The 23,775-nt window shown below is 46.9% G+C and overlaps 1 protein-coding gene and 1 long non-coding RNA gene across 2 annotated transcripts in view; both read right to left on the bottom strand.

Annotated features, from left to right (window-relative positions):
- The window catches only part of PPP1R8 (protein phosphatase 1 regulatory subunit 8), a 44,021-nt gene extending 34,509 nt beyond the window's left edge, over window positions 1-9,512 (bottom strand). Inside the window, exons 1-5 of the mRNA XM_039564496.1 lie at window positions 9,375-9,512; window positions 5,777-5,846; window positions 3,879-3,978; window positions 1,965-2,102; window positions 1,047-1,090 (exon numbers count right to left, since the gene is read on the bottom strand). The gene's annotated coding sequence lies outside the window, so the exon portion shown is untranslated. The remainder of the gene's footprint in view (window positions 1-1,046; window positions 1,091-1,964; window positions 2,103-3,878; window positions 3,979-5,776; window positions 5,847-9,374) is intronic.
- Window positions 9,513-11,389: 1,877 nt separating this feature from the next.
- LOC109146413 lies at window positions 11,390-13,731 on the bottom strand. The gene is made up of 2 exons (XR_002048403.2): window positions 13,156-13,731; window positions 11,390-12,608 (listed from the first exon to the last, which is right to left on the bottom strand). It is a non-coding gene; the product is annotated as an uncharacterized LOC109146413 (long non-coding RNA).
- Between the last annotated feature and the right edge of the window lie 10,044 nt (window positions 13,732-23,775).

The following is a 23,775-nucleotide window of genomic DNA, read 5'->3' as shown; positions in this document are numbered from 1 at the left end:
GCCTAAAGAAATGAAAATAAACTACATGAGTAGGTCAGACACAGCTGACCATTCCAGTAATTCAGCTCTGAGATGACCATAGGGTCTGCAGATCTCAAAAGCAGAAGTTTCTGACACATAGCACACAAGAACAGCTTTGAAAGTGGAATAGCTGCTGTGTGCCATCATCTCTCACTGTGCTAAGAGCCTCTGGGTCCCACTGCTTTAGTGTGCAAGGCCTTCAAACCCATCCCAGCACCTGCATAACTGAACACCTGGGGTTTCACCCCTGCTCAGAGTGAAAGCCCAGGGCTAATGAAGGGACACACACCAAGCAGCTGAGCAGATGAAGGGCAGTTTGCAGAGGGAGGATAAGACAGGTCACCAAGGTCTCTTGATTCAGAAAGTGAAAGGATTTATACAGACAGGGCCAACAGATTTCAGACCAGTTGACACATTAATCACAGGTACTTCTGGAGGGGCTCAGACTCTCTTTACCACACTGTAGAGTTGATGCAACATTTTACAAAGCCGTCTACCACACAGGCACACTGTTACTGCAGAAGCAGTACAACTGTCTGACAGGTGACAGTAATGCTGTCTTGTTGTGCACATTCTAGGATTAGTTTGCCAGTGCACAATGTCCAGGACTTCTGAATTTTAGGCAGCCTCATCTGCTATTCTGCTGTAGCTTCAATTGGGCTGCTAGAGAACATCTAAACCCATGATATAAATACACAGCACTCTGTGGAAAGAGTCACAGTGAGTGAAATCCTGTCTGGTAATCTTGTGTTTACAGGCCTGAACACCAGGAGCTCCAGCTGCCACATCCTAAGGGCACTACTATTCCCCTCAGGGTAATAATCACAGAGTCTGTACTTAAGGAGGATAAAATACTGTCATATGCAGTTTCTTACATAGTATATTACATGTGCTGTAATAATTGCTTTTCAACTCTTTTTGCTTTGCATCCAGCCAGCAGAGTCTGGCCTGAATTACAGTAACATACCATACCATACAAACTTTAGTTATATGTAATGAAATCCTCAAGAGTACAAAGTTATTACCTATCAAATGAAACAAGCTGTTCTTCTCTGAACCGCTCATCAGCCTGGAAGAGATAAAGGAGTCACTACTCTCACAGACTACCAGGACCATGCACAAAATCACCAGCAGTATCTTGAAGACCAAGGCATATACTGTCCAGAGAGTTCTTGGAGAATGCCACTGTCACTGCAGCTTTCAGATTAAACTCGGGTTATGTAAGATTAGTTTTAGCTTCATCTTTAGATTTAATTTTTAGATTCAGATTGTCTCTGCCAATCAGAGGCAACTGAATGATCAAAAGCAGCCAGTCCAGTTCTCGAATCAGCTGTCAATGTCTGTAATCTCCTTTCCCAACATGAAGCAAAAAATTTAGAGCATAATCCAATGGATAAATGTGTTCCCTTGCAGAAATTAAGAACGCAGAACTAGCAGAAAGCCCTGAGGCAAAAGGAGAGAAATGCTTTCACTGGCCATTTTATTATGAATTCTTAGTAGCCACAGGGGTTTGTCAAAACGTAACAGTGAACATACATTGGAGATATTAGCAGGACAGAAGCTATAGGAATATAAAGCAACACACTGTGAGTGTAATTTAAGGTGTGTTAAGCTTCCATCTGAACTCTTAAAATTTATAGCATAGGGCTGACACCAAGTGAAGAGCAGCCTAAAATACTTTCCTATTCACTATACTTTGACTTCCCATCTCATCTCCTGCAACATTTGCAACTACCAGGATTCCTTCCCTCCTCTATACTGACACTGGAGCACACTGAATTGAGAGGTTACTTCCAACACCTGCAATGGCAAAAGTACTGCACCAATGCCTCAGCTGCACTCAGTAAGGTGTCAGTAGACAGGTATGAGGTTGGAAGGCAAGTACAAGATCTCTCAGAAGACTCGTAGCTCACTATATCACTCCAAATTCCCATAATACTTACAGAGATACGGGAGCCAGCTCTCGCCCTTGCTATGGTCTCTTTTTCCTTCTCTGACACTCGCCTCTGTACTGCCTGGAAATTATTTAAGGCTGTGGAGAAGTCATTCATTAATCGTTCTTTCTGAAGCCTCTGTTGGCGCTGAAGAATCGAAACACAAAGAGTTTAGACATTCCCATTCATTATAAAGTGACTGTCAGACCCTTAGAAAACCATCATAACCACAACAACAACAACAACAAAGAATGCTGGCATTCAGTGATCTTCTGGTGCCAGCGGTCTGGGGCGCTGGATAGAACAAAAAGCCCACCATGTTTTAATTCCTTAAACCAATGCTCCATGCCTTGCCAAATGCAGGACAGTTTTGTGCAACAAGGCTCTCCAATTTCAATCTAGTTTTAAAGTCTGAAGTATGCCATTACTTTTATTCTAATCACATTCCAATAATTCACCACATTTAACTACATACCATTTGGTTACCTACAGTGCTTTTTCCCACCATTCCTTCACTTAGCCAACCTCATAGTACTTAAACTTCTCACAAACACAGGAAACCCCACACTTCCAGAGCTAATGACAACACCCACTGTCCCAGTCTCCTAAGGTGTCTCTCCCAACCATGCCACACTACAAGCCTGTTATTATTAGATCAGATAACATCCTTAGTCCTGATAACCATTTCAGTTTATCTTTTCTCCAAATACATTAATTGCAATAATCCTTTTCATCCTCGTTTTACAATATCAATTTATTTAGCCTCCACAGGACATCTTCTTTGACTGTTGTGACATTCCAGTAATGTGAAATAAGAAGTTGTGGAAAAGCTTGTCCCAAGGACAATGCTAGGTCAGGTCCTATGTTTTCTGATAGAGAGATTTGCAACAGCTGGCTCAAACTGTGGGATTTCCAGGACTGTAATCCTGCAATGAGCTTGTACCAATTCAACAATCATTTCAAGGAAATAAATATTTTCAATTATTTTTTTTTCTATAAAAAGCCACTACAGCAGCCTCATAATACATTGAAGCTTCCATCTGAACCCTCTGGAAGCAACAACCCTTCTGCCAGAGCAGATCCTCAGCATTCTGATTCCAGCTCCTGCAGATTTTGACTGAACTTTCCGTGGGTTACATTCAGTGAGATGCACATGACAGGATTTTGTTCACCACAGAAGATTAACTGAAAAATATTTGCTGAACAAACCAGCAAAACATGGACATGCTTCCAACTGACATATAAACCTTAAATACAGAATTAGACCAAGACAACATCTGCTGACCCACATCCCCAGATCATCCTACAACAGTATCCCAAAAGCAGGCAGTGGTGAATTGACACTAGCAGCAGAGGACTGTTCCTTCCCTTTCCCACAGGGAGCAGGAACTCAAACTATTATTTGGTAAGAGACAATCATAATCTTTGCCTCATCATATTTTGCTTTATTCAAATATAAGCAAAGTGAGCCAGCTTCCCCTACCCGCCCCCCCAATAAATCACATGCAAGAGAAAGCTTACTGGCATGCTCACATTTCATACTGATAGGCAGTGTGCTCTGAATTCTTATCCTAAAACACTACCTTGCACCACCAGGCGCTTTGTAAACAAGATTGTTTTTCAGAAATTTACTCAGAACACCAGAATTGCACACTGAGTTCTCCCCAAACATTTAGGGCCTCTTATTCTCATGTGGGAAAGTTTTGTACCTATTTGCTCCTGGGAAACATAGTTTTCCCAGTGTCATATAAGCAGCCAGGATGCAGCCAGCTTAATGAGCTTCTCTATTTCACCATCATCCTTCATTTCAAAATGCTGCTGTCTCTTCAGCTGTGCCAGTTCAGGATTTGTGAGGTTGTAGTCTACCCTAGATTAATGAAATGAGTCATCTAGAAGTATGTCCAGAAAATTCTGCCTGCCTACCTGTTCAGAAGCAGACAGGGGAAGTGGCAGAGACCCCAACTCCTTTAGATATTCATTGGTCTCTTTGGCAAGGCGGTTTGCAGAGTGCTGCAGCTGTTGTCTGAAATAGAAGTTCAAAGGCAATTATACAAGATCTACCTAAAAAGCAGCCACTGAGCATTTAGTGTCCAGAATGATGACTAAATAGGGGTTCTGAGATCACACAGCCTTACAGTAGGTTTTTTCCAACCTAAAGGATCAGAGATGTACTTTGTTTTTTTTTTTTTAAATCAACTTGACTCTGGACTACATTTTTAAAAAAAGATTCAAATAACTTCTTTGCTCCCTGCTAACTAGTATAATTCAATAGCTTTAAAAATATCTTTTTCTCCAATGGCATAAGAGAGAAACAACTTTATTTAGTGAATATAATACCTCTTTTAGGGTGAATTCCTTATGATACCAATCAGTAACTAACTCTTCACTTGACAACCACCAACTTCATTGGTTAAATGTACATTTGATAAAAGTACAGAGATTCTGATATAAAATTCTTCACTTTTGTGAAAAACGGTGGTCAGAAAGAAGAACAATCCAGCTTCTACTTCAGAATCGCAAGGCTTTCCCTTGAGCCTTTATGGTGTCCAACAACATTGCAATATGAAGCTATTGTTGTGAAGTATCTAATACTAATATATAAAAACTATACTGTAAACTAGGAAAAAAAATACTAAAACCAGAAGCAATTTCTTTTGCATTCAGTGGGTACAAGATGCTTAAGTGAAAGTCACTTACTTGGCCCAACAGACACACAAATCAAGGCATTCAGGTACCATTATTGTATGAGCTGTATATGTAAACTGAACAAAACATCCATGCCTTTTGTTAAGTTTGTATGGCAGCTGACAATTTGTGGGGTGCAGCCACTCACCCCAAAGAGGAGAGATTATGCAATTTCTACAGTGATGTTAAATGGGCAGGCATTTGTTTGGTCACCAGTGATTAGTTCTTTAATCTACTGATTAAACAGAGATTGAGTCAACTGAGCAGCTCAAGGAAACAAATCCCTTTCTCTCCCAATTGGACTCTGATCTCATCCTTCAAATAAAGTATGTATATCTTCCACCACAAGTCATGAACTTATCAAAAAATCGACATTATAAAAACCAGAATAATTGTGCATTCAGAGATTCAAGGTACTGTCACATGAATAGAGTGGAAGAAAGTACTTTGAAGTTTTCTTTGACGACCTCAAAAATTATTCTTTCCATAACGTGCTATTTATGCTTCACGAATTTGTAAAAGATGCTCAGACACAGAGAGCCCCTGTACAGTCTCTCCAGGGGTCAGTTTGAACTATACCTGTTTAAATGTCTTCTACATTGTCCCCCACTGGCATATTATTCTTCTGAAATTACATATGACATTTTGGCTGCTATATATGATTGCTAATCTTTCTGCTGCCTAAATCGATCTGTACTACAAGCTACTTTTTCACCAGTTATGGGGCTTCCTTACTGTTTTTCCTTACTTGTCTCATGTGAGGACCAAATACCTGGTATGGCATTCATTTCTTCTAAACCATGAGTGAAGCTACTATGACTACTCCTCAGAGGACAGCTAATGCTAATGCATGGCTGATGTACTACTGCTTTTTAAAGAAACTATAGAAAAACTATATAGAAACTATAGAAAGAACTGTTCCTACTTAGAAGTTTTGAATGGCTTCTCCAGAGTCCTGCAGAAACACCTTAATTTGTCCAGTAAACTACTTAATGCAGCTAGTCATTCTGGGTTTGTAGGACTGTATTAAATTTATCTAATAAAGCATCTCCCCAAAGCGAGTAACCCACTTTCCCTAAGAACACAGACAGAAATGGAAGAACATCTATACCAATGGTTGCTCATTTAATACTCACAAATTTTCCTGAAGCTTGCTGGAATCCTGCTTGGTTCCCAGCTGGCTCATCAAATTCTTTATTTGAGCAGCTGAAGATAAAGAGATCACAGGATGAGTTAGTAAGACAAGTTCAAATATATTTTATTCCTTCTTGAATGTATTCTTTTAGCTTTCCCCAAAAGAAAGCTAAAAGCTAAATTTATTTCAATGTCTGACTTAACCTAGTAAGGCAACACTTAAATTCTTTGCTTTAAATATATACAAGTATTTATTGGTGGATGCCAAGAGGATGTGGACCAGACTCTTCTCACTGGTGTCCAGAGACAGCACATGGGACAACAGCCACAACTGAAACACAGGAAGTTCCATCTAAATATGAGGAAAAATTATTTTGCTGAGAGGGTGACAAAGCCCTGGAATGGGCTGCCCACAGAAGCTGTGGAGTCTCCTTCCCTGGAGGTATTCAAACCCTGCCTGGATGCCATCCTGCACAACCTGCTTGGGGGGAACCTGCTTTACCAGGGGCTGGACCAGATGAACTCCAGAGGTCCATTCCAAACTCAATAGTTTTGGGATTCTGTGAAATGCAAAGTGTATTTTAAACATCCCCACCTATACATGATCCAGCCTAACAAACTAACTTTCAGACAAGAAAGTGATAGTGAGGCATAGGTACCCTGAAGAGAAGTCAGTGGAGCTAAAAGCTTATGCACGCCTCTTCCTCAACCTTTTTAGACCAACTAACAGAGCTGTTTCTACCAGCCTTGCTATTTCAGTATTTTAGGCTATCACTGCTGCAGAATAACTTCACTATGCTGTGTTGCCACTTTTACATTATTTTAAAGTTACTTAAATTATTAGTGCTCTGTTAAAAAAAATAAAAAGAAAATGACAAGTGTTGCTATTAGTTTCAAAAAACTCCCCCAGACCTGCATTTTTCTACTCATGATAGTCCAAACCTTTCATAATACTGGCACAAACAGTCTTTCAAGAACAACAGATAGCAATGTGCACCTCACAGTTGGCCTTTGTCAATTCGAAATCACGTTGTAGCGCAGAGAGATATTTTAGACCTCCTTCTCCCTTATCTCCAATGTTTTCCCACTATTTTCCTTGTATAGGCACTCTGATCATGAAACCACACAATGAATCACATCAAACCATTAATCTACCTGAAAAGCAAGTACATTTTCTCTTCCCACTCCCTCTATCTTAGAATACTTCTTTGACAGATCAAGAAGCTGATCCACTTTATTCTGCAGCAGCACAGTTTTTATCAATACTGACATGCTGGGCTCAGCACTCATAACAGCAGCACAAAGATTGATTGTCCCAAATCGATCATGAAATCTATACTGTCGCATCATGCAGTGAGAGGCAAGGCCAAGGAGGAACACCGTAATACAGTTCCACAGGCAACTGAATTGAACTGAATTATCCCACAAGTTTAACAAGAGTTTCTTCCAATTCAGAGACACCCTTCTGTGTAACTTCTACTTTCAGCCCGGAGCCTCTGCAGTTGAATAAATATGTTGCTGGAGAAGCATCTGATCCCTACCACGGCCACTTCTTTTAAAGGGATGTCCAGTGGCTTATAACAAGTGCATCTCAGCTAAAGCTGCAATATGAGTTAATCAGTAATTAGCCAGTAATTAGCTTTTACATCCACCAAGTGTATCCTAACCTAGAATTTCAGACTTCTATTAGGTTATGCAGAGAAGAGCTGGTTGGCAACTCCTCGTATACTGAGCTTGGCTTCCAGCAAGCAAGACTGCACATATTTCACAGCTCTGTCAGACACAGGAAGGTCAGAAAAATTCATAGTCAAGCTGGTGACAAACGGCACACGGACTGCACTCTGAGTGCGGATGCCGAGGACTTGGCAAACAGCATTTGTGCCATAATGTTCAGGCACTCTGGGACTTATTTTTCTCTGCATGGGGAGATTCTTGCACAGTCCCATTTGCAGGCCAGGCAATGTGCTGTCTGTCCTGCCCTTGCCAGGTTCAGCAGTTTGCTTTTCTTAGTTTATCTCAGCCAACAGCAACACACAGTCTACAGAAAATGAGAGGAAAGTGTCTGGGAAATGAAAGGAAGAGGATGGAGCTCTTTATTCTTTGGATAGGGGGTATGTACCAACACACGGAGCCTCCTCAGTCAACAGCTTTCTGTCTCCAAGCCCTTTTAATTTCAGGCTGTAGAGCCTTCCACATACTCACTATCTGACAGCTAAGATTTCTTGAAACGCTTCAATCTTTGCTCTAGCTGCAAGACTGTTACATTACTGAGCAAACAACAGTTTAGCCAGCTCAGGCCACTGGTTTTCTGTACATTTTGTGTGAAATGCTCACTCCACAGACTCCCCAAAGAAGTGAATAATACTCAGCTGTGCATACTGTTTGCTCTTTTCCTTATAGGGGAAGAAGAAATGAGGACAGCCTTAAGGCTTCAATATATCTTTTTCTCTTAGGCTTGAATGGAAAGCTTTTATACAGTGTGTAATAAAGTTAACTACTGTAACATTAATGATGTTACAAATATTCTGTGTGTTCCCACCCACCTCGATAAAACTGTAAGGCTATTTGTTTAATTTGAGATAGGCAGCACATGAAGATAGGATGGCTGCAGGTCATGAGACAGCGGAAGCCTGTCCTATGAGAGAGAGAAGCTGAGCTGCTTAGAACAGGAGGCTTAAAGAAATGCTGTGGAAGGGAGAAAGAAGGAGGGTAAAGGAAAAAATAAAAAGAGGACAAAAGGAAAAAAAACTCAACACGCCATGCTATTTGGCAAACTTTGAAGCAATTTAACAATGCCTACACCAAGGGGAAATGAACATGACTGAACAAAGCATTTTCAGTAACATAAATAGCTTTGTATCATCAGAGAAGTCATCAACTTTCTAAGGAACCAACACGTTCAACTGATCTTGCCCTTAAAAAAATTGCATGGGCACTCAAACAATTAATGTCTCTTTTAGCAAAGACTGTATCCTTAGGAAGCATTTTATCAAAGACTCTTCAGGACGTGACTGCTTTTATGAGCAGCATTTCAGGGATCAGTACTGAGATTTCTGTGATTATCATACAATATCGGTAACTCTCTCTAATGACAATCACGCGACCAAGAAACTGCAACACCTTAGGCACATCCTGCCCGGGAGCAGGACGCTGCGAGCACAGCGAGGGGGGAAGCCGCACGTTCTCATCCCCATTCGAGATCCCTGGGACAGCAGCTGCTCCCGAGCGCGGTGACACCTCGGGCTCCTGTTGCCCCCGGAGCCCCTCACTGAGGACATCCAATGCCAGCGAGCGGCCGGACTGGCCGTAGTGCCACTGCCGCAGGGAAGGGGACGCTCGGTGACAGGGACAGACACTCACCGAGAGCGCCCGCAGCGTTCACCCCGCCCTGCAGCCGGGCTGGGCATCACCGCGCCCAGCACCCGCCGTGTGCCCGGCCCGGGGGGGGAGCCCGCCCCGAGTCCGCCTGCCCCGGGCACCCCTGCCCGGAACCGCTCCGGGGAGCCTCTGCCCACCCCGGCTCCTGCCGCACCCCCGCGCTCCCGGCCCCGGGGCGCTGCCGCGCCGGGCCGCCCCGTCCCTCCCCGGCCGCGCACTCACTGTACTGCGCAATGCGCTGCACGTTGCCGCTGCATGTCTGGATGATGCCGCCGAAGTCCCGGGGCGGCGGCGGCGCCCCGGGGCCGCGCGGGTCGAGCGGCCCGTACGACATGGCCGGGCCGGAGCGGAGCGACCGCGGGCCCCGCTGACAGCGCCCGGCCACGCCGCGCCTGCGCGGCCGCCGCGCCTGCGTGCTGTGGGGGACTGAGAGCGCGGGCAGCCGCGGGCGCGGCCGGCGTGAGGGGTGCGAGGGCTGGAGTGAGGAACCAGGGAGTCGTCAAGAGCTCTGGAACATCATGCAGGCCCACCGTCCACCCAGCACTGCCACTGTAACCTCTAAATCACTAAAACATCACTCGGCGCCAGATCACGTCGGCTCTTGAACATCTCCAGGGGTGGTGACTCCACCACCTCCCTGGGGATAGGAAAGATGTATACTAATGTCTTTACAAATAATTTGATGGGTGAAGGTATGGGTGTAAACATCTTTGAAATGGGCCTTAATATCTCTGCTGACTTTGGGCAGCAGCTTTGTTGCAGCTCCCAGACAGCTTGGCTCCTCAAATAGACAATGGTCTGCACAAGCCTGAACTTCTGAACTTTGGGGTAAAATGACAGGTTCAAGGGGGGATATGTGGTAGGCGGTTCAGGAAGGCTGTACCTTCTTGGTACCTCAGCCGATGGGGAAAGGAAGAGGGCAACATGCGGCCGGGAGCTTAGGATCAAAGGAGGCTGCACCCTCTGAAATCCCGAGAGAAATCTGTGCTTGCACGTGCCCTGGTGGACTCTCTCCCTTTATTCGAATAAAGTTGAAGGACTCCTCTGTCTCTTTTTTGGACATAAGCCTCTGGCGTTTGTGGATTTTCCCGACTCTGGGCAGCCCCTTCCAATACCTGAGAGTGAGAACATCTTTTCTAATATCTCATCTGAATCTCCACTGTCTCAGCTTAAGGCCATTTCCTCCTGTCCTCTCACTGCAGGCACAGCAGATGAGACCAGCACCCACCTCACTACAACCTCTTGGGGAGTTGTAGAGAGCGATGTCATCCCCCTGAGCCTCCTCTAGGCTAAACAAATCCAGTTCTTCATAAGACATGTTTTTCTAGAGCCTTCACAAGCCTTGTTGTCCTTCTCTGCTCACGCTCCAGCACCTAAATGTCCTTTTGGAAGTGAGGGGCCCAGAACTGATCACAGTACTCATGGTGTGGCCTCACCAAGGCCAAGTGCAGGGGCAGAGTCCCTTCCCTGGCCCTGCTGGGTACACTGTTCTTGATACAGGACAAACAACCTCAGCCAGGGTGAGGGCTGGAGTGACAGCCTGGCCTGGGGTGAGGAGGAGCCGTGCTTCCAGTACCGAGCAGTCCCACCAGCAATAATGCAAATGCTTGCAAATCAAGAGTAAAGGAATTTAAGAGAAGATCCCTTTCTGCTCCCTGCTGCAGGAGTTGTAGTATTTTAAGGAAAGTACATCCAATCTTTGAATAAAAAACCTGGGGTCATGCCCTGTAAGAACTTAAGAAGTCAGCGTGAGTAGAGTGTAAATATTTCTTTGAGAAATGCTTGATACAACAACAAATTTCTAATTCCAGAAGCATCCACAACAGGTCAAAATGATGGTAAATATGGAGCAGGGCCATGGATGAAACTTGTATAATAGAGTAAGAGAAGGCTCCAGGGTGACCTTATTGTGGCCTTCCAGTGCCTGAAGGGGCTCCAGGAAAGCTGGAGAGGGACTTTGGGTGGAGGATGGAGGGACAGGACAAAGGGGAATGGCTTCCCACTGTCACAGTGCAGGGTTAGGTGGGATATTAGGAAGAAATTCTTCCCTGTGAGGGTGGGGAGGCCCTGGCACAGGCTGCCCGGAGAAGCTGTGGCTGCCCCTGGATCCCTGGAAGTGCCCAAGGCCAGGGTGGACAGGGCTTGGAGCAGCCTGGGACAGTGGAAGGTGTCCCTGCCCATGGCAGGGGGTGGGAATGAGATGAATCTTAAGGTCTCTTTCAACCCAAACAATTCTGTGACTGTATAAATAGGTATTTATTCAACTTGATGCACATGGGCAGTTTGTTGAAGCTGGTTTGATTGAAGCAGCCTGGAGGGAAATATTTTCACATCCTGAACTGTTAAAACACTTGTTCAAATTCAACAAATCTTTGGTGAGCACAAATAGGGTTTATTACAAAGAAGGCCAGCATTGGAGAGGGCACCACTTGGGACAGAAACTAATTTGAAATAGAATGTAGTAAATCCCAATAAACAGTACTACACATTTTAGTGAGGCAATGCGTTTTACTCTGTTTAAGAGCATTAAAAAACTAGAAGTTGCATTAACAAACTGGAATTTGCTTTCAGCTTCAGAAGTATTCTAGAAGAAATAATGCTCATTCCTCAAAAATTATATTCCTAAGGAAAGCTTTGTAAAATAAATGGAAGTAAAAGAAACGTGTGGGGGTTTTGGACTGCAGTAGCAAGTAATTTGGACTGCAAGTGGTCTCTTACATACACTAAATAAACAAACTATTGTCAGGAGATGAAAATACACGTTAAAGAAAAGACGTTGCACTTTAAAAGTGGAGCTTTATCTCTTGACAGAAGGCTACTGGAAAAATCCAGATCCCTGTCTTGGTTGCATTGGATTCATGCTTCCTGAAGATATGTAATGAGGCTGGAATTGTTTGGCTGCAACTGGATGTACAGTATGTTCTCCTGGATGAGCTGTTCCTCTGAAAGGGTGTCCATGTTAGTGTGGTACGTTTGTGGTGCTAAAGTCCCACACTCCTCCCTTGCTTTGAAGAATAATGACACTCATTTGTAAGAAGAAGAGATCTTTTTCTTTCTCTTTTCATCTGCTTTTTCAGTGTCACCTTAGAAGAGGTGGCAGACACAAAGCCAGTTGCTTGAAGATGGGCATGCTTTATTGTGCAAATTTCTGGCCTAATAATTTGCACACAGTATTGTTTGGCTGAACAGCACCAGCATCTTCTCTAGGTGCTTTTGTGCCCTGGAAGTTGGGGTTTGGTGAGGGTTTTTTGGGAAGGTTAATAAAAACGTTAATTCTAAAAGAAGGAAATGTCTGGGTCATGATTTCATGGCAACATGGACTGACCTATGGGGGAGGAAAGGAGCACAGTTCAAGCTTCATGCTGGCTATTTCCCACTCTATACACATCCATCACCAGCAGGCAAAATCAGTCTGCATTGTGTTCCTGGATCTCCCAGCTCCAATTCTGTCCATCCCTGTAGAAGAAGTAAAGCCTGGTTATAAGAAAAAGGTTTACAGTGGTTTTAAGTTGAGGGATTTATTCAGTGTTAGAAGAACCAATTCTTTAAATGCAGAATTGCAGTATCTTTTTTCTCACGCTTCTTCAATGAAATGGGACCAGCTACAGAGAAATGAATCCTGCAGACAAATGAGCAGTAGAAGAGGAATGACTCACAGACCACCGAGGTCACTCTAAAGTGCAAGGCAGTTCACGGCACATGCAGTGCAGGGTGACACACAAGTCCTTCACCTGCACTTGCTGCTTCACAATCCCTTTGGGACTGCACCTGCACTGCATTTCTACCTATGGACTCAGCAGTGTAGATTCATCCTAAAAAAAAATTCCCCAGCCCTCCAGGAGAGATTAGTCCTTTCTCAGTGGCAGATTTCTCCTGGGACTGATGGGATCATTCTCCCCCGAGAAACTGTTGTGGGTAGCAACAGAGGGTGGCAGCAAGAACATATCCATGTGAGATGAGCAAGGATAGGCTGGATCACACAGAGTTATCTGCACTGCATTACCATAACAGAAGTCACCAGCTTGCATGCTGCTGGCATGAATTTAGGATCTTTCTTCTTCATGTGCTAAGTCCAATCATAGCAGAAAACAACTAGCAGGTCCAGAGTGCCTGTAATGCCTGTTCATGAGAGTCTTCAAAAAACTTCACCGAGATAAATCTAATTTGGATTTGCTCCCAACTCCACCACCCCGCTCCCCGAACCCCGCACCCAGCACTCAGCACCTGGCACCCAGCACCTGGCACCCCATATCCCGCACCTGGCATCCAGCATCCTGCACCCAGCATCCACCGCTCAGCACCCAGTACCTGGCATCCAGCTCCCTGCACCCCACACCCCGCATCCACTGCTCAGCACCCAGTACCTGGCACCCAGCACCCCACACCCAGCATCCACCGCTCAGCACCCAGTACCTGGCATCCAGCTCCCAGCACCCTGCACCCCGCACCCACCACTCAGCACCCAGTCCCTGGCTCCCAGCACCCTGCACCCCGCAGCCAGCACCCACCGCTCAGCACCCAGTCCCTGGCACCCAGCTCCCTGCACCCCACCACCTCGCACCCACCGCTCAGCACCCAGTACCTGGCACCCAGCACCCTGCACCCCGCACCCATCACCCCACCGCTCAGCACCTGGCACCCAGCTCCCCGCACCCACCGCTCAGCACCCAGTACCTGGCACCCCGCTCCCCGTTCCCCGCACCCCGCACCAGCTCCCCGCTCCCCGCACCCCGCTCCCCACACCCCACACCCAGCTCCCCGCTCCCCTCACCCCGCTCCCCGTTCCCTCACCCAGCTCCCGCTCCCCTCACCCCGTTCCCCGCTCCCCGCTCCCCTCACCCCGCATCCCCCTTCCCCTCACCCCGTTCCCCGCTCCCCGTTCCCCTCACCCCGTTCCCCCGCTCCCCTCACCCCGCTCCCCGCTCCCCTCACCCCGTTCCCCGTTCCCCGCTCCCCTCACCCCGCTCCCCGTTCCCCTCACCCCGTTCCCCGCTCCCCTCACCCGCTCCCCGCTCCCGCTTCCGCAGCGCTGGGCCGGACCGGGCGGTGCTTCTCGCCCAGTACCGCGAGGGGGCAGCAGCGCCCCGTGGGAGTTCCCGGCTGGCCCCGAGTGGTCCCGGGTGGTCCCGGGTGTCGGGGACCCTTCCTGCCCACGCTGGCTCTGTCAGCACCCCGGCTGATTAGCGGTGCCTGTACGAGGGCGAGGTCACCGCCGATGGGCCCCAAGCAATCGCTCCGCAGCACCTGGGCATCCCTCTTCATTTGGGGACTGCTATGCTGGGATGGGGAGGACAGGCTGACCACACCCTGTCCATACTCTTTTCTGCTTTACACTGGCTACTCCAAAGAGCTGACTTCAAGATGCTGCCTTGGAATTGGACCCAGCTATATACAGGGCTTTGCTTCCCCTCCACTCCTACCAATGGCATTCCTCTCCTGTCCCTTCCAACCCCTTTGCACTGGGCATAAGAATAGGCCTGGGTTCCCGGGGATAAAGACAAACGGAAAAGTCAGGGTGTGCTTTCCAGAAACTGCCAAGATTCCAGAAACTGTTGTCTTCACTGGAGAGGTCTGAGAGCTATTCTGAGTTAGACAAAGTCCATAAAGAAGTTCCCGTGGGGCTCTGCTGGGCTGAGCTGCCCAGTTCTCAGAGCAGAAGCTGCAGGCTCCCTCCCATTGCTCCTACCTCTGTTGTTGCCAGTCTCACACTGGCAGAGTATTCATCTGTTTTTCCTCTGGAATACCATGTATTTTAGCCCGTAGTCCAGCTCAGGTGATTTGTGGAAGTGTGGTAATGTTCTTTAATGAGAGGCTGTGCCCTCACACCCTGGGCACTATTCCAGCATACTCAACTCCTCTTGTTCTTCTGAGATCCCAGGTAACCCAGGTCAGCAGTCCAGAAATGAGGTCCCTGATTGCACATCCTGTGCTAACGAGCTTGTCTTCTGCCTGGTGGCCACATCAAAACTGCCACAAACATTTCTGTGGAGGATGTGACTCAGGGTCTCCTGCCTGCCTCCCCGTTGGCTGGGGGGACCCCAGCTGTGCCCTAAATGCTGGAGCTTGCTGAGCACATGGAGGCAGGTTTTGCATGGGAAGATAAGGAGGGCTTTTTTCAGCTCTGAAAGCTGTTTATTCTTTACAGCGTACTGACACCAGAACGGAAAGGGCCTTTTCCTGAAACTGGCTATTTATAAACAGCCTGTGGTGCCGAGCCTTCCCTTGCAGGGGGGCAGGGACTCTTGCAGCTTTTCTTTTGCTGCCTTGAGCTCACCCAGACATCCTTCAGACAGGAGTGAATAGAGCAGGTCTTGCTGCCCATCTGCTGGAGGCATGCTCCAGTACCGACAGCTTGTAGTAACTCTTTGGAAATGTCAGTCTCCAGCGAGTACCTAATTCAGCCCTAAATCCCTTGCAGTTGGTGCTGTTCACAGCCCTGAATTCTTACAAAGGCTTTGCAGGAGAAATTGGCCATTTGTGGCAGTCGTGCCTTTAAATTGTGACACAGCTGGGCTTGTCCAAAGGGACATGTACCTCTGGTGCATGGGCAGAAATCAGGAGCACTTGTAGCTCTATCTTTCCAAGCTGCTGAACAGTGCAGTGTTCACTGCATCCACACATTAGAGGTGGGATTTGGCTGCTCCAAGATGCCTAAAACACAGCCTTGGAGCCTTGGCTAACTTTGCTTCTTTGTTGTGTGAGTCAGCACATGCAGGCAGCCGGGACAGCCACAAACCCATGGCTCAAGCACAAAGACCAAATTTATTCCCACTACTGAGCTGTCCCAGGGATCCCGAAGGCAACATCCAGGCAGAGGTACATAAACTTGGTCCATGCTGGAGGAACACTGGTCTGCTGCTCACACTGCTTTATCAAGGTTTATTCCCAGCTGCAAGGTCAATTGAGCCTTTACAATCCTCCTCACCAGTTTTTTTCTTTTAACCCATTCCTCCCAACACCTATGAAAGGAGAGAAATAGGCACCTTCAAATCTCTTCTCCATGAGATGCCTTTCTTTGGATTTTACCCAGTTTGTGTTGGGATCTCCCTCACTCCCTGTTTTTTCCCCCCAGCAGGCCAGTGGCTCTGTGAACAGTGCCGAGCTCCTCTTCAGGGGCACTGGGATCCTCTTTTGAACCCTGCCAGAAACTCCGAGGAAGCTACAGCTAGGTTTAGTTATTAAAACTACTGATCCTTCCCTTACATAGCTGTGCCCTCTTGACAAACCAGGTTTGCTCTTGGCACTGCTTACAGTACTGCAGCATTACCTGTATTCTCCTGCCTGTAGAGATGTGATGGATTTTGGTTGTGGCTCTGGCATAGAAGGCCAGTGTGCCCGGCAAAACTCCTGGCACAGGGGTTTGGCCGAGAATTAAAGAATTAAATAAAACCCTCTGTCCCCTTCTGGAGTTTGTTTTGTGCTGTTGAAGAAAGGCAGAGGTGTGCAGAGGGATGGGGAGAGGATGGGGCAGACACACAGCTCTTCAGCCATTCAGGGAGAGACAGATTTCCATGGGGTTCTGCACTCCAAATACGGCTGAAGCAGAGAGGATGGACCATGGCTCAGAGCCAACAGTGTGGGAGATCAGAAAACTGTTGCATTGAGGTCTCTTCACCCCCCTGATATTTCAGTGGTCATGAGCAGGTCATGAATGTTTGTAGCAGGCTGAACTTGCAGAATTCCCTGGAGATGTGAACTCAGGGATATTTCTGGCAAATCTGGAAAGGAAATAATAATCCATCCGGAGGCTGCAGGATGCAGCACAGCCCCTGCACATGGAAAGGTCCCATTGCCTCTGAGCTGCACACATACAACTTGGCTGACTTGTCAAAACTGTCCTCAACTCGCTACAGTGCCTTGCAGTCAACTGACTTTTGTATTTACAGTTGAAACAGGAAAAGCAGGACTTGGTCCATACCTTGGTGTAGCAATTATGAAGCAACCTAACGGCAGACTGTAACCAGCATCTGGAAATCAGGAGTGTTGTAATGTGCTGAACAACGACATGCCCCAGAAGAGCCCTCAGCATGCAAATACTGCTGAGATGGAGCACACTGTGACCGCTGGCTTTCTAAACAACAGCATGTTATCAAAGACTTGAGGTGCAGATCCCCGTTTTCCCTCTTCTTCAGGGCAAAGGCTGATCTGGGAATTGGGCTGGGATCAGATGCTTTCAAAAGCAGTCACTTGCAAAGCTTTTACTATGGGCTTAGTCCTTTTTCTCTGGAATATCACTTGGATTTGGCAAAGAGCTACTTTCCCTAATCCCTATTCATGCAGAGACACGTGGAGGCTCCTGGGAATCCCTGCTGCCCTAGGGACTTGGGTTCAGCAAAGTGGGAATACTCCCCAGTGGGATCCTCAAGGGCCTCCAGCCAGCCTGCCTGGCCCTGGGAAGTGATATAGAGCCCCTTGCATTGCTCTTTCTAACTGGGATGTCCTTCCCCACGATCCAGACACCTGAGAGATGAAACTGCAAGTCAGCAAGCATGAGCCAGAGCCTTGTCTGTGTATCCATACACTGAGGCCTCAGCTGGCTCCTCTGGATGGTAGATGGGCACACATAGATGAGTGGTGGCAGGCTGTAGCTGAGCTTCCCCCGCCCCTACAGCATTGCTTCTCTGTGCAGATGGTGGAGGAGGTGCAGGAGGAGGGCATCCCACTTTGTCCCCAGTCTTGAGCATCATGGGGCACTTTCTATGATGTGCCAGAGATGTGTGCCAGCTCTTCCCCGTGTCACACACAGATACTGCACTTCACTGTGTATTGGTTCCTACCTGAGAGCCCATGTTTTGCAAAGGGCCAGATCTGCCCTGTTGTAACTCCAGATTCCATTTGGTGCATTGTTAATAACAAAGAGGTGAATTGTTACCTATTTCTCATGCTGTTTTCCCTGGACACCCCTGTTGCCTGGTTCTTTGCCCTGCTGCTGGCATTGCAGGGTAAACCCAGGAAGAGGAAAGGAAAGGAGCAGGCTGCCTTTTGAATGCAGTGTATGAGGTGCATCCAAGCATGGGGAATTTCCTCACACATGGCACTTCCATGGATGGCAGAGGTCAGGAAAAGGAGAAAAGAACATTGTCAGCCTCAGGCTGCTGCTGGATGTATCAGCAGCTGAAGGAGGATGCTCCTGGGTATGTTCAATCTATGACCTTTGCCTGCCTCTGGCTTTCTCATTCCTACCCAGAGCCATGGCAGTCACCAGCCCTCACAGTCCACTGCACCAGGCAGATACGTTTTTTTTATTTGAAATAAGCTGTTTGCTGGAAAGCCCCAAGCCCTCCATTCTAAAGATTCAGCTCTTACAGAAGGAGCCAAGAAAGCCTCTGGCATCCTTTGCTACAATCACAGACCTCTTATTCCACTGGTCTACCAAAGCTAATCGCATGTAGGATCTCAGAGATATCCTCATCAGCATGTGCTTGTGACTTGAGGATCTGGAAGAGGGAACAACAGATGTTTCTGGCATTCATATAGCCAGACTTAACTCTGGTTCCTGTTGTGAACAATAAAGGTATGTGGGATGCCCTGCCTGGTCCCCTCACCTGAAGGCATTCTGCCTCATTGTAGAGGCTGTGAGACCTTTGTCTTCTCTTTGCCGTTGGCTTCTTGAATCCAAATTGCTCCTTTTCCTTGACAATGCAGTGAGGCAATGTGATTGTCAGGGCTCATGCTAACAGGCAATAATCAAGGGGCTCAGTGCTGTCCAAACACGGTGTGATGGAGTTGGAGGTGGTGGAGTAATGCTTTCCTTGGGAGCTGATACTTGACTCTGCCTCTTGCTATATACCCCAGGAGTAGCGCTGGGACATAGGGAGGGACTTACCTGTAAGACAGGACTGGAGCTGACGTGCAGCGCATTCCCTGGACCCTGCTGCAGGTTCCAGTGTTTGTGTGATGGGTGTCCTTAGCAGCCAGCTTGTATTCGAGGCAGGTGCTGTGACTTGTTTTGGGAATTGCACAGGATGATATCAGGCATAGCCATAGTTTTATTTTTACAAGTCACCAGTATTTGACCAGGAGCATCTCCAGTTTTCTAGAGGAGAAAACCACATCTGAGACAGTTCTGTTGTAGCTAAGAATGTGAAAGCTATTTGACTGAATATTTCTTAGTAACTGTGTTTTGGAGTTTGAGGGTGAAGTAAATTGTAAAATCCCCTTTCTACCTCACTACTCTGGTAGTCCAGAAGATTCTGGAGTAGAGTCAAGATGTCACAAGAACAAACTGTGTTCTTACTCTGGCTGTTTGGGGTAGGAACAAACCACCCCCAGAACTGTGCTGTAGAGAAACAGAGCAAAGCTTACCCCTGCTCAAGCAAACTCAGGCTTTTCTCTAAAGGCTTGAGGAGACAGCAGTGCAGAAACTCTGAGGTCCCAAGATGGCAGCATGAAGAAGAGGAGCAGATGGGACTCCTCATTCCAAACTTTTGAGGCAAATGTAAACCCAGCAATACAGGGCTTAAAAGAATGAAGAAATTGAGCCCTAAAACTAAAATGAAATCCAGCCTTGAGCTCAGGAGTGTGTCACCCTGAATGTGACAGGTATGACTACTCGTTCCTTGAATACATATCACATGATGGAAGCCATCCACGATCTCACAGGAAGAGCGCTGTCTCCTGAAGCCAGGGTGGAAGGGCACAGGGAGGAAGGTTCGTTGAGGGGAGTCTCAAGGAAGAACTGTGTCATACCACCCCATGAGCAGCAGAGAGGGAGGAATGGCTCATGGCAAGATGGGTTGGTCTGTGCACATTGGCAGCTGCAGTGTGGGTGGCAGAATGTCTTCATTGAGGATGACCCTGGGAGTTGTCCAGCTTGTGAGGAAACCAAGGGAAGCACTAGGGCACAGTTTTTAGGAAATGGCTATTTGGGCAACACTGGCACTTGTATTTTAGATGTGGAGGTGGCCATACACCACCTCCTAGGCCAAGAGTAAGAGAGAACCCCGCCAATACATGCAAACATGGCTACAGTACAGTATTAACCCTTGGGAGAGATATCTGGAATCTCTGCACAGGTCTCCAAAAATAGTAGGTAAGTGCCTGTGCCAGCCAGGAGCCAAGGGAAAGGGAGAAATTAGGAAAGAAATAAGAGCAGTACAGCACTGAAACAAGGTTCCAGAGAAATCCCATCCACTCACATTTTCAAAATCTGTCTGGACAAAGCCCTGGGCAGCCTGCCCTGCCTTTGAATGCAGTCCTACTTGGAGCGGGGGATTGGACTGAGTGACCTCCAAAGGTCCCTTCCACTCTAAATATTTCTGTGGTTCTGTGATGGATGTTTGAAATATAGAACAACCAGACCTAATTATAGCATTGGAGAAATCCATGAGACATCTACAGCTTAAACCAGTGCTGTTCCCTCCCCCATCCCATAAAGCCAGAGACAGGGCAGAAAAAGGTGATCACAATCTATGATCTACAACACACAATGATTTTTGAACAGGGAAACATTCAGGAGGGAACATCTCAAGAGCTACAAAATCATTACTAATGTGGAGATGAACATGAAATGATTGGGAATTTGGAGACACCAAAAAAAGTAAGGGGGCAGCAGGTTTAAAATGAAGAGGAGCTTAGAGAGGTTAAGCTTCTTACAAAGACCTTGATTTCTCCCCTGTGGATTTCAGTGGCACAAGACATCACTGAAGGAAAATGTTTCTATGAAGTAAAAAGAAAAAACAACAAAAAAACCCCCGTTTCTGAGTCATGAACTTTTGATTCAGAAGATCTTTTGAGCCACAGATCAGTGGTTTTGGTCATACAGAAATGTTCAGGTATCCCCGAGTGTCCACGTACCTCCCATACTGTCAGAAACAGCTTCAATGAGCTACACATTGCCTGCAGAAACACCTCTGTTCACTTGGGTTTGACCCTGGCCTCTGCTACCTAAATTTGCAGAGATCAACAGATATCTCCCATCACACTGGTGGAAAATAATTTCCTGTCACCTTCCCCTTTCACTTACATTATAAACTTCTGTTGCCCAGCTTCTTCCTGACTGAGGACTACCAAGCTATTCTATGGCTTCTTTTGAGAAACATTACTCTGCCTCAGCTGTTTCTCCTTTCTCTACCATTTCTCTAGTTTTACATTATCATTTTTCTATAAACAGACCAGAATTTTTGACAATTCACCATCATGGGCAGTGCACAGGATGCAGCTGAATTGTCTGTTGTTTCTGTAGGGCATTCACTGTTTGATTTTACTTTTCATTCCTCTTTTAATGATTTTCTAGCCTTCCTTTTGCTTGTCTGGCTCCTCCTGAACAGCAAGCTGAGATTTTTCATAGGAACATTCATTGTAACACTAAGATCTTTGCTGAGTGGCTGTAGCTAGTTTAGAGCCCAGCACTGTGTGAAGTCAAGGAAGATTAACCCTCTAGCCTTCATTTTGTATTTACCAGGCATTGCTGATGTTATTGCCTGGGCACTCACTGTTAGCAGATCCTTCACCAGCTCTGCACCATACTTTCACCTTGCGCTATCAACAAACTTCATCACCCAAGAGCACGTGGTCAGAGACAGGGATGTAGAGAAAGGCCTTGTCTTTCTGTGCTTTTACACTCACGTGCTCCCAGAGGCTGCTTCAAGCCCTGGACAATACACAAATAGCTACAAAACCTATTTGGAGCATTACAGAGGATCCGGTCTAGGTGAGGGGACAGGGTGGGGTTTGAGAATTTTCCTTCTTCCACAATACAGAAAATAATCTGGTACCTCACAGGAGAGGTGCTTGTCTGTAAACACAAACTCTCCATGTGAGGAGTTCACTTATATGTCCTCAAAGCTCCCAAACTGATGGGCACTGTCATTCAACAGCAGTGTAAGGTATGCTGCAGAGCCTGTCAGCTCCTACCGGAGTTTTGGGGATCATCCTGCTGCCCTCCTGCCTGGTATGGGATGGAGAGCTCAGTGTCAGCTGGATGGGAAAAGCAGAACTCAACCCTGTTATGTTTTTGGTGACCTTTGAGAAACTCACCTGCAGACCCAGGTAGCTGGGTTGCCCCATTGTGCCACCTGGCACCTCTGTTCACAGTGTGGGGCCAATCACCCTGCCAGGGGACCCGGGCAGGCAGGTTGCACCACACAGCTGAGTGGAAAGGGAGACCTGAGCTGTCCAAGCTGCAGCTTGTGCTGCTGTAGCAGGTCCTGTGTGCCTGATAAAAGGCATACAGAGCCTGCAGCACAAAGGTGCAGGGGGGCAAACCACACCTAAACTAAGAAAGCATTACAAAGGAGGTGATCACAGCACACTCGTCCAGTCCAACCCAGACAGAAGCAATAGAACTTTAGTATAATAAGTAGTTTTGGCCTGGGTTTTCTAGAAAAATCACAGAGACTGACCACAATTAACAGGGTCTTTTGGGGAAGTGAAGGGGCATCAAGAAGCATTGAAAATAATCTCAACTGAGCCTGCTGGGACAGACTCCCAAGAAAATCCTGACTGCGAACCCCCAGTCATTCCACATCTCCAGTATTATCAGTTCACATACTCTGACTTAAATCAACAGTGCCTTTCCCAGTGCACTGCACAGCCCTCTGAGAGGATATACAGACATGTTCCTCTGGCCATTAAACGCCAAGCGCTTATCACACAGAAACTGTTCCTGGGAAAGCTCTGCAGAAATTGCTGAGTTGAGAGTCCTCATCTGTGGGCTGGACATAGCTCCCCACTTGTAACTGGGAGACTGTAGGTCACAGTGGTGTGTACCTGAGAGCCTACAACCCCCCCAACAAGAACTGACAGCCCAGAACATTCTTATTTTGTGATTGAATTACTTTTATTCTGAGGTTGCCAACTCTTTACTGTTTACCTAAAACCTGCAGCTGCACAGAAACAACACAGTTCTTCCAGGACTCCAACAGCCCATTGCCACAGAGCTGACAGCCTGAGCAGGGCTCTTCCACCTTCAACAAAAGCCACACCAGTTATTTTTTGACCAGCTCTTCAGACTGTACAGGCATAACCACCAAAAGGATGGGACTTTAACAACTGGTCTTGAGTTGTGCAAAGAAAGCCAGGGGACCATTGACAGACAGTTCAAAGTGGTTCAGCCATTCCAATATTAGCATCCACAGCCCCATTACTACAGGGCAGGGAAGGAACACTTGGGAATATCTCTGAACTCTGCAAAGGAACTGGCTGGAAACCCTTTAAAAAGAAAAATCTAAGCCCTGGAAGAGTAGGAGAGCAAAGACTGTCTTGATTTTTACAGCCTTTGTGGTATAGAAGCAGAGAGCTGCTAGCAGGGCTGTAGCCCAGCTGTCAGATGTGCACTCAGTATGGAAGGAGTCACCACCCGCTTGTCCAAGCAACTCTAGATGATCTTTAAGTCCTTTCCAATCCAAACCATTCCATGATTCTGTGATCTGGGTCAGCCAGCAAAAGCAGCCATTCTGCAACAGAGCAACACCATCCACATCTGTAATTTCTCCTCAGTACACAGAAGGAGCATCTCATCATCCCAACCACACTTCAGAGACTTAGCTCCAAACATTAAACTAGAAACCCAATCCTTCCACAACTAGTGTATCAGGTGGGGGACACAAGCGACCGGGGCCCACAGCCCACCAGCAGGAGCAAAGGCAACACTTCTCCCAGTGGTCCACACTGCACCAGTCCG

Source organism: Corvus cornix, chromosome 23 (assembly GCF_000738735.6).
Source record: "Corvus cornix cornix isolate S_Up_H32 chromosome 23, ASM73873v5, whole genome shotgun sequence".
NCBI classification, from domain to species: domain Eukaryota; kingdom Metazoa; phylum Chordata; class Aves; order Passeriformes; family Corvidae; genus Corvus; species Corvus cornix.
The sequence above is the reverse complement of the archived record's forward strand: the minus strand, read 5'-3'. Positions and strand labels throughout refer to the sequence as shown.